The sequence below is a fragment of the Hipposideros armiger genome, unplaced genomic scaffold (genome assembly GCF_001890085.2).
Source record: "Hipposideros armiger isolate ML-2016 unplaced genomic scaffold, ASM189008v1 scaffold_537, whole genome shotgun sequence".
Classification (NCBI taxonomy): Eukaryota; Metazoa; Chordata; class Mammalia; order Chiroptera; family Hipposideridae; genus Hipposideros; species Hipposideros armiger.
In genome coordinates, this window is record NW_017731887.1 from 236900 (window position 1) to 245267 (window position 8368).

Sequence of the window (8368 nt, forward strand, 5' to 3'; positions counted from 1 at the left end):
GTACAGGGCATGCTTAAACTCGATGCTGCTTATCTGGGTTCTGCAAACCTTTGAGAGACCCTAGGAAAGTCTGCAGCATGAGCCAAGGCTGGCTGTTTGTACAACAAAAGCCACTGAAATCCACTTTGGCGAGCCTGAAATTTGGGCACTGGAATCACCAGGACTTGGTGAACAAATGGCTTAGGCATCATGATGGAGACTCAGATATGGAAGCTGCCTGCATATGCATAGTAGGAAGAGAGAGGGCTCAACAAAGAAACATTGACCTCTACCAGTTTCTCCATCTAGGAGAAAGCTGCCCTCCAGCTCCTGTCCCAAAGCCAGACAACTCAGTTGCCCGCCATATGTCCTTGCTGCCTCTCCAGCTGCTGCCCCAGTGCTGGAGCTTAGAGCCAGTAATTCTGTCAGTGAGTAAGTCCCTTTAAGAGAAGCACCTGGTAGTCAGCCACCCTTCATCTCACTCAGTCACAATCTCTGCTGTTTTTTACAACCAGAAATGAGGACTTCTGTCCCCAGCCTTGGAACCCTAGGCTGGGGAGACTGGGACCTCTTGCTGCTCTGGTGGGGGAACCTCCACAGCTGAAATATCCCTTCCAATTTTTAATGGTCACAGTGTAGGGCCAGCTCATTCCTCGTCTCTGCCCCTCCTATAAGTCTCGAGGTGACTTCAGTATGTTCTTGGTTATAGGGCTTTGGTTCAGCAAGATTTTAGGTGATTCTCAATGATGGTTGTTTTGTAGTTTATTTGTAATTTTGATGTAGTCATGAGAGAAGATTAGCAGAGTGTTTACCTACTGCACCATCTTACAGATCCATTTTACTCACCTATGTTTCATCACACATTCTAAAACTTTAGTGTAGTTTTAGTACCATGGTATTAACTGTTTTGACTCCTCTTAACAAGGCATTTTATATCAAATTACTCACAGGCTTTAACCATGCACTCTGTTGAAGACAGAGAACAGAGTTTTAATGGAATCTAAATGTCAGTCATTTTCCAGTTTGCAAGTTGAGTCCCAAAGATTTCAATGATGATTTCATTTTGATTTTTACCCATGCAAGTACCTATACTAAATGCCTAATGCTATTGTAGAGTTGGCTAAGAAGAATGCATTAATGAAAGTCTTCCTAGGACAGCAGCCACTTCTACCACCTTCCCTATGGTGATGACATTTCTTGAAAATAGCCTGTCAAAAAATAAGACAAAGAGTTCAGAAAATTTTATGGCAAATTTAACGGAGAAATAATTGTTTTCTCCATCAAGAAAATTGCCTGATAAATGTTTTGCAGAATTTAAGTCATTCCAAAATTAGTTTCAAAAAACTGACTGCAAATGACAGTCCCCAAATGTGTTTTTTTTCTCCTTCTTCTTTTTCTCCCTGTCATTGCCAACTCAAAGCATTAAGAAAATCTAACACTGAAAGGACTACTCCTGTGAGATGTGGAAATAATTATATGTTCTGCCTGAACTGATAGGCAGAGAAACATTCTGTCTCAGATTCTGCAAAGCATGTCAATTTTGAGTTTGCATGTTTTCTGTTTCTACTACCCACCAGTTGGAGAAGCAATGATTGGAAAACAGAAGCATTATCCTTATAACAAGGGACCTTGAAAATTGGATAGATGACATACTTTTCCAATTTTAGTGTAAAATAAATGAAAAGTGATGTTATTTCTTGCTGTAGGTTTTTGAGCAGATAATAGAAATAGTTTTGGAAATCTGAGCCTCAATAATTTTCTATAATGAGTTCTGTTGCATTAAGAATAGTGTGTTAAGAATACATATTTATAGAGTCAATGTGTTTTAGAAAAATTGTCTCTAGAGTAGAATTGATGAAATGAATGTAGTTTTTTATTGACTTTCATTTTTAAATCCAAGTTTATTTTCTATTTAAAATGCCCAATAGAGCAAATTAGAAGCATTAGAAGAAGAATCAGTTATTTTTATTGTTGGATGCTATAATACTAATAGGTATTTTGCAACATTTCCATTCCTTTGCAATGTTCTGATATCTCATTCTCTGCTGTTGAAAGATCCCAGGCCCAACTTTGGCTTTTACCATATCTGGTAGAGGTAGACCAAAATTTGTTTGTTTTTTTGTTTTTTGTTTTTTTGCCTGCCTGAAATTACCTCCTCTTGCTGTACTTCTTTGTTTTGTTTTAAGGTCTTATACAGCTTAAATTACACTGGAATTTTAAAAAAATGTTTGACATCAAATTTAGCAAAACAAAAAAGTAAGTTTTTTCTTTGGCATGGGATGGGCATATATTGAAGAATCTGATTTTTAGATAATATTTTCTGATCATAGCAGGAATAAATCCATAGGAAAAATGGAAAATTCATGAAGGTATTAAAATTCCTAAAATAATGCCTCTTATTAACATTTCTGTACATTTTAATAATATTTTAGAAATAAATAAGGTGCTATTTGTACAACTTATTATTTGATAACATTTTACATGCAACTTTTTCCCACTGTTGATTTTTTGGTCTTTTCTTGGTGTTAACTAGATACAAAACATGAATGCCTATTACTGCATCATATGAAAGACTTGTAATTGAATTTACAATTTCAGATATTTTAATATTTAGGTTGTTTTTCCACATTGTTATTAGCAGAAGCAAAATATAGATGACTCCAGACTCCACATTAGTATTAAAACAAATGAATGAACAACAACAGATAAAGATGCCCTAAGTTTCTTATCTCAAATACTGTGAGAATTGCATGCCCTTCTTGAGATTTTGTCTTTTTATTCTTGGGAACTTACAGTGACATACTGTGTTACACTCAGGTTTCTTTTTCCCTCTAGTCTCTTAATGTTACTGATATCTTGCCTTCAGTGACTGATATTTTCCCCTCCACATGTATCCCCAAATCTGGGGAAAGCAGTCCCATTTTTTTCAGATCATAACCAGCAGAAGATTATTTTACTTTGGTTATTTTTGTTGAAGGAATAGGGAAGAGGGGAGGATTACATAATGGAAGAGCAACTTATAGTTGAACCTTGACAACCTGGGGTTTAACGGCTTCCACCAGGCTGTCAAAAAATGGGCGTATAATAAGTCAGACTTCCATATATGTGGATTACCAAACATGGATCGAAAGTACATATTTAAAATTGAACATCATATACAATAAAATGTCTCAGGAACTTCCACAACAGGAACTCTGCCACTTGTTAACAGTTTTTTTCCCAGGATTCCTGGCCTCTCATCATAGGGCTGAATATTCTCTCTCTTTCTCTCCTCCCACCCCAATCCCACTGCTTTCCAAGCCTTTGAATTCATACATTCCTTCTTTAAACATGCATGATATAGCATCTCTTTTCCTAAAGCAAAAGATCACTTCATTTGAGGAAATTTCTCACANGTGTGGACATGCGTAAGACCATTTTCACCAGTGGCTTCCTGGCTCCACTTTAGGGCCTTTTGACATAAGTGACTCCATTTCACATGTTTCTGTTCATATTATCATATCAGTGTTTTTAAAGAACCAGTTGAAATAACCATATTCTTAGACTAAATCATGTTAATCTAATCTAGTCAGTCAATTAAATTCTAAATATCTCCCAAATTTTTATATACGACACTTCCTCTGAAGATGATCTACACATGCAAAAACCCACACAAATACACTGATCAATAGAGTTTGTTTCTGATTTAATACATTTCCTCATAATCGGTACTTCAATTGGCTTATTAAATAGCAAAATTGAGTATATACCCAGTTCTGAAGATTAGGCTGCTCATTGACTCTAACTTGGCATAACCAAGTCCCTGGAGTGATTTCTTAATAAGATATTGTATTCCACTTGACCTATGGTTTCCACCCCCAAACAGAAGCCTGTTCTCTCCCGAAGAGAGCGAGAAAAGAAAAATTGCTGGAGTTAGACAATAGTGATCATTTTTGGCAAGTACCAGAATCTGCCAGGGCCTGGATCTCCACAATATTTATTTATGTACAATGAAAAAATCACACTGTGTAGATAGCATCTGCAAGAGTCAAGGTGTTAGGGAGCTTGTACCACCTTAAGTCCTAAAGGGACAAGAAGAGAAAGAGTTTGACTACTAGGGAATATCTCTTGGAGAGAGTAGCTTAAGCAGAGCTGCGTTTGGTAGAGGAAGCATCAGACCTGCAGTGACCTTACAGGGAGGAAGCAAGGTAGAGGGACACCCCCACCACTCTCTTTCGGCTCTCCAGCCTCCTGACGTTGACTCTGTTGGCTAAACTAACCCCAAGTCAGAAATCTATGGATGCCATTGATGCCGTCCTTGTGGATCGGCCTCCTGGGTGCAAAGGACAATGGGCGTGGGTGGAGAGTACATCTAGAAGTCAAACAGAAGATAGTCAACACACCATCTTCACTAAGCATCCCTGAAACAGTACTGACATGGACTGTTATTGCATTGTGTATCCTTGAAAGTTTCCAAGTGTATTCTCCACACATTCGTGAGGTTATGTTTTCCAAGCAATGACAAGGGTTTGTTGCACAATCTGAGTCCCCAGCCATGCCCTTTGCTTCCTTAGGGTGCCTTACCCCATGACTCTTGTTTCCTATTCCAGGAAAGAGTTGCCCTTCAATTTAAATTCCTCTGACATTTCATCTTGGATGCAGACCACGAGCTATGGTATACACTGCATCATTTTAGAAGACCAAAAATGAAAGCAAAAAAGACTTTGCCTCTTTTCCCATCTCCTATAATCTCCTAGGCATGCTTCTGCTCCTTTTTCCTCAGTTGTCTAGGTCTTTGCTACAGGTGATTGTAACAACCTGAATTGTTAACTGAACCTCTCTACCTATGTGACTAGGGCAGCTTCTTTCTCAAATTCTTCACACATTTCCAGAATGCTGCTTAAACAAATGCACAAACAACAACANTTCATTTTTTTTTTGAGCCTGCCAATATTCTGGCAGCCAGCCAATATTTCAAAGACTTACAGAGCCCCCAAGAGAACATCCAGGATACTGTTTTGTATATAAATCCTCAGTGTGAGAAAATGATAGCCAGTCATAAGAACCACAGGAAGATATACTCAAGTGGGAAATGTAGTTCTGCTCAAGTTCCAATGTATCAGTCCCACACCCTGGAAAATTAGAGAATTAGGGCCTGGGCTCCTCCACAGTAATGGCATAGTCAACCTGATGGCTATTTTTCCTTCTTCCTAGAAATTTACCCCGTGTCATCACTTATAGTAACCCCTAGCCTATCCCTCTTCATGTGCATTTTCCTTATTTCTACATTTTTTTTCCCCTATCTTATCCAGTCTGTGTAGATGCTTCCTGTTGCCCATGGCCTACATACCCAGTGACGGAGGATATGTATCTTAAGTGTGCTACAGAAGAGCTTCCATGTTCCTCATGTAATTCTATAATTCTCTAGTACCGGAGAGGGGTACACCAGGAGAGCAACCGCTGCATTATTTAATACATATCACACAGGAAGGTGATGGAGCACACCGGGGCCTTATAAAAAGAATATATAAACCCAAATCCCATCACAGTGATGCTCGTTTGAGGAAGGAGTATATTCTGTCCTGCTTCTTAAAATGGAGCATGCGTTTAAAATAAAACTGTGTTAAATGATTCCTTTGTCTTTGGAGATCAAGTAGGCCACCATATATTCTGAATCACTCTCTCTTTTACTCCCCTTATCTTGCCCATTGTTTTACTTTTTCTTAATTCTGAGGATACATCTTAAATATACTACTGTCTCAACCCAGAAATTAACAAATAAAAAATTATACCGCCTCTCCAGTTCCATGAACTGAAGATATGAATTGCAGACTCTTTGCCAGGAGAAGGAAACTAAACAGCTTTTGTTGACGCTGCAGGATTGGCTTAGGCGGGGAGGTAGTAACAGAAGGTCTTGCTGTCTCCTCCCAGAGCTATGATTACCAGGCTGGTATTCAAAGCAGATATCCCAGCACTAATATAAAGAAAATAAAAGACAAATCACTGTAACTATTAAAAATTAAGAGAATCAATTTCCATTGCCATTTTAGGGAAGGACCAGGTGTGTGTGTATAAAATAAAATTAAACTTTTTTCCATTATTGCTTTTCTCCCTTTTAGAAAATCCATATGGTCAGTATAGAGACAAAGGATACATACTATTATGTATATCATAGTGGTCAATATTACTTTTATCTTCTCTGTCTTCTTTAATAGTTTTATAATATATTTAGACAGTTAATGCCCTCATTTGAAAAATGGAAAAAAAAATTGTCAGGCACAAATAATAAAGTCCTTTTACAATTTTAAACTCTAAATATCATTATTGGATCTTGAACTCCGATTTTATGTCTCAAGAACTACAGTTTTTCCTTTATGGAACATTTGCTTTGATTCTGAGTGTAATGAAGGTAATGTCTATATCATACTTTCTTGTTCATTATGCCTGAATATTACACAGCATCTTGTTTGTATGTATGTAATTCATTCTGGCTAATTTAAATTTTGGCAAAGAAGAGTTTGATTAAAACAGGTCTATAGAAGTATTGCCCAGCATCATTTATTAATGTGCTATAGTGTAATTTGAAAATCTTACAATGCCTAAGATAAAAATATATATTGACACTTATTTTGACTATGGAAGAACTGGGTTGGACAGTTTATTCATCTAAATTTAGCATCAGAAACAAGAATTTCTTCTATATTACAAATAAGAACTATACATGTAGAGCCTGTACTATAAATGTTAGCTTGTTGAAATTTGTACATACTAGAGATTGCATTTTTTTACAGTTCAGAATACATAGACTTGTTTCTCATATTATAACCTTTAGTCCAGAGAAATATGATTTCAGTATAATCATATGTTTCTCCATCACCATCCCAATATTTACTTTTCACTATTTTTTATGTAATAAGAGGAAAATATCAATGTTTCCCCAGTGTCACTTTTCTGGGCCTCTGTACCATTTCCTAAATTCATTTCATGCAAAGTATCCAACTTCATCTTTTAGCATCAATATCTTTGTTATTGCTTCCTATTTTTCTTTCTTCTGTCACAGTCCCATCACAGTTTCAAATACTACTCATTCACTTCTAATATTTTGCCTTCTTTCTTAAAACAAAGGATGCTTTTTTTAAAGCATATCTTCTAGGTTTATCTGTCATTTTTAATCTTATTACCAAAAGTTTACAATATTTTCCTGACTTCTCTTATGATTTGTTAGCACCTTAAGAAATATCCATCTCCTTTCTTGCTAAGGATTAAGTTTGTAACTAAAGATGAAACCTGGTCCACTATACTCTAAATTCAACCTGAAAAATTCTGGTCATAGGAGAGAACAGAGTAAACACTATCGTAATCCTCATTTGGTCATTGGGAAGCAAAACATTTGAAGAAAGATTGAGTCCTTGAATTGGCCTCCCTCTGCATTTCATCGCAGGCTTAAGAAAACTTAATGTGCTTGTGCTATTGATTCAGACCTGTAGTTCCAATGACCTCATTATCTGAAAAAAAGGTTCTTCAAATATAATATACCAGACAGGTTCTTCCCTCTTAAAAAATCCCGCCCCCCAAAAAAAACTGCAGAACGGGTTTGAAATGTTCCCTGAAAAGAAAAACAGAAAGTAGATTTTGTTACGGAAAACCCCAAAGTTCCTTTACTACTTTTCATTGGTCAAGTTAGAAACAGGAGATTTTCAAGGGCGTACTCCATAGAACTCTAAGATAGAAGCTATTTCCAAAGGATGCAAATCCTCACTTACTGGTTTCGGTGTGAATAAGGGAAATCTGAATCTATGAATTCATATTTCTTACAAAATAATGATACATTTTTAAAGTGATAGATTTGTAATTGGACCATTAAAAGGATGGCTTAAAAAATGTATAAATGAGTAAAGCAAGCTTAAAAAATGATAGCATCATCCTTACCCTGAAACTAGGACATTTTAACTTATCAAACAATAAAATTCATCAACAAAAGATCCTATGCAGATAAATCAATAACAAACTTCAATAACAAACCTTAGTAATTTCAAATTACATTTCTTGCCAAGTCTTGTTCATTTCTGCTCCCAAGCTAGCTCCTTTTCCTCCAAACTCACCCCTTTTCTTCCTGTCCTTCTGATTGGCTTTTTATCTTGACTTTTTTTTTCCTTCAGGCTTTTTATACTTCCTTTGAAAATTTGGACAATTATATCTTGAACATATGTCTCTCATTCATCCTTTCTTCCCTACGTTCTGTGCTACTAACTCTCCAGGTCTCTTACTATGTTCTGAGTATGAACTAACAAGTCGTCTACCCTCCACCTAAGCCATCCCTCATATAATTTCCCATCAAGTCCTGTAAAGACACTGTTTTCCACATGCTACTCCCCTTGTCATAACTTTTTAATCACTGGCTGTCTGATGC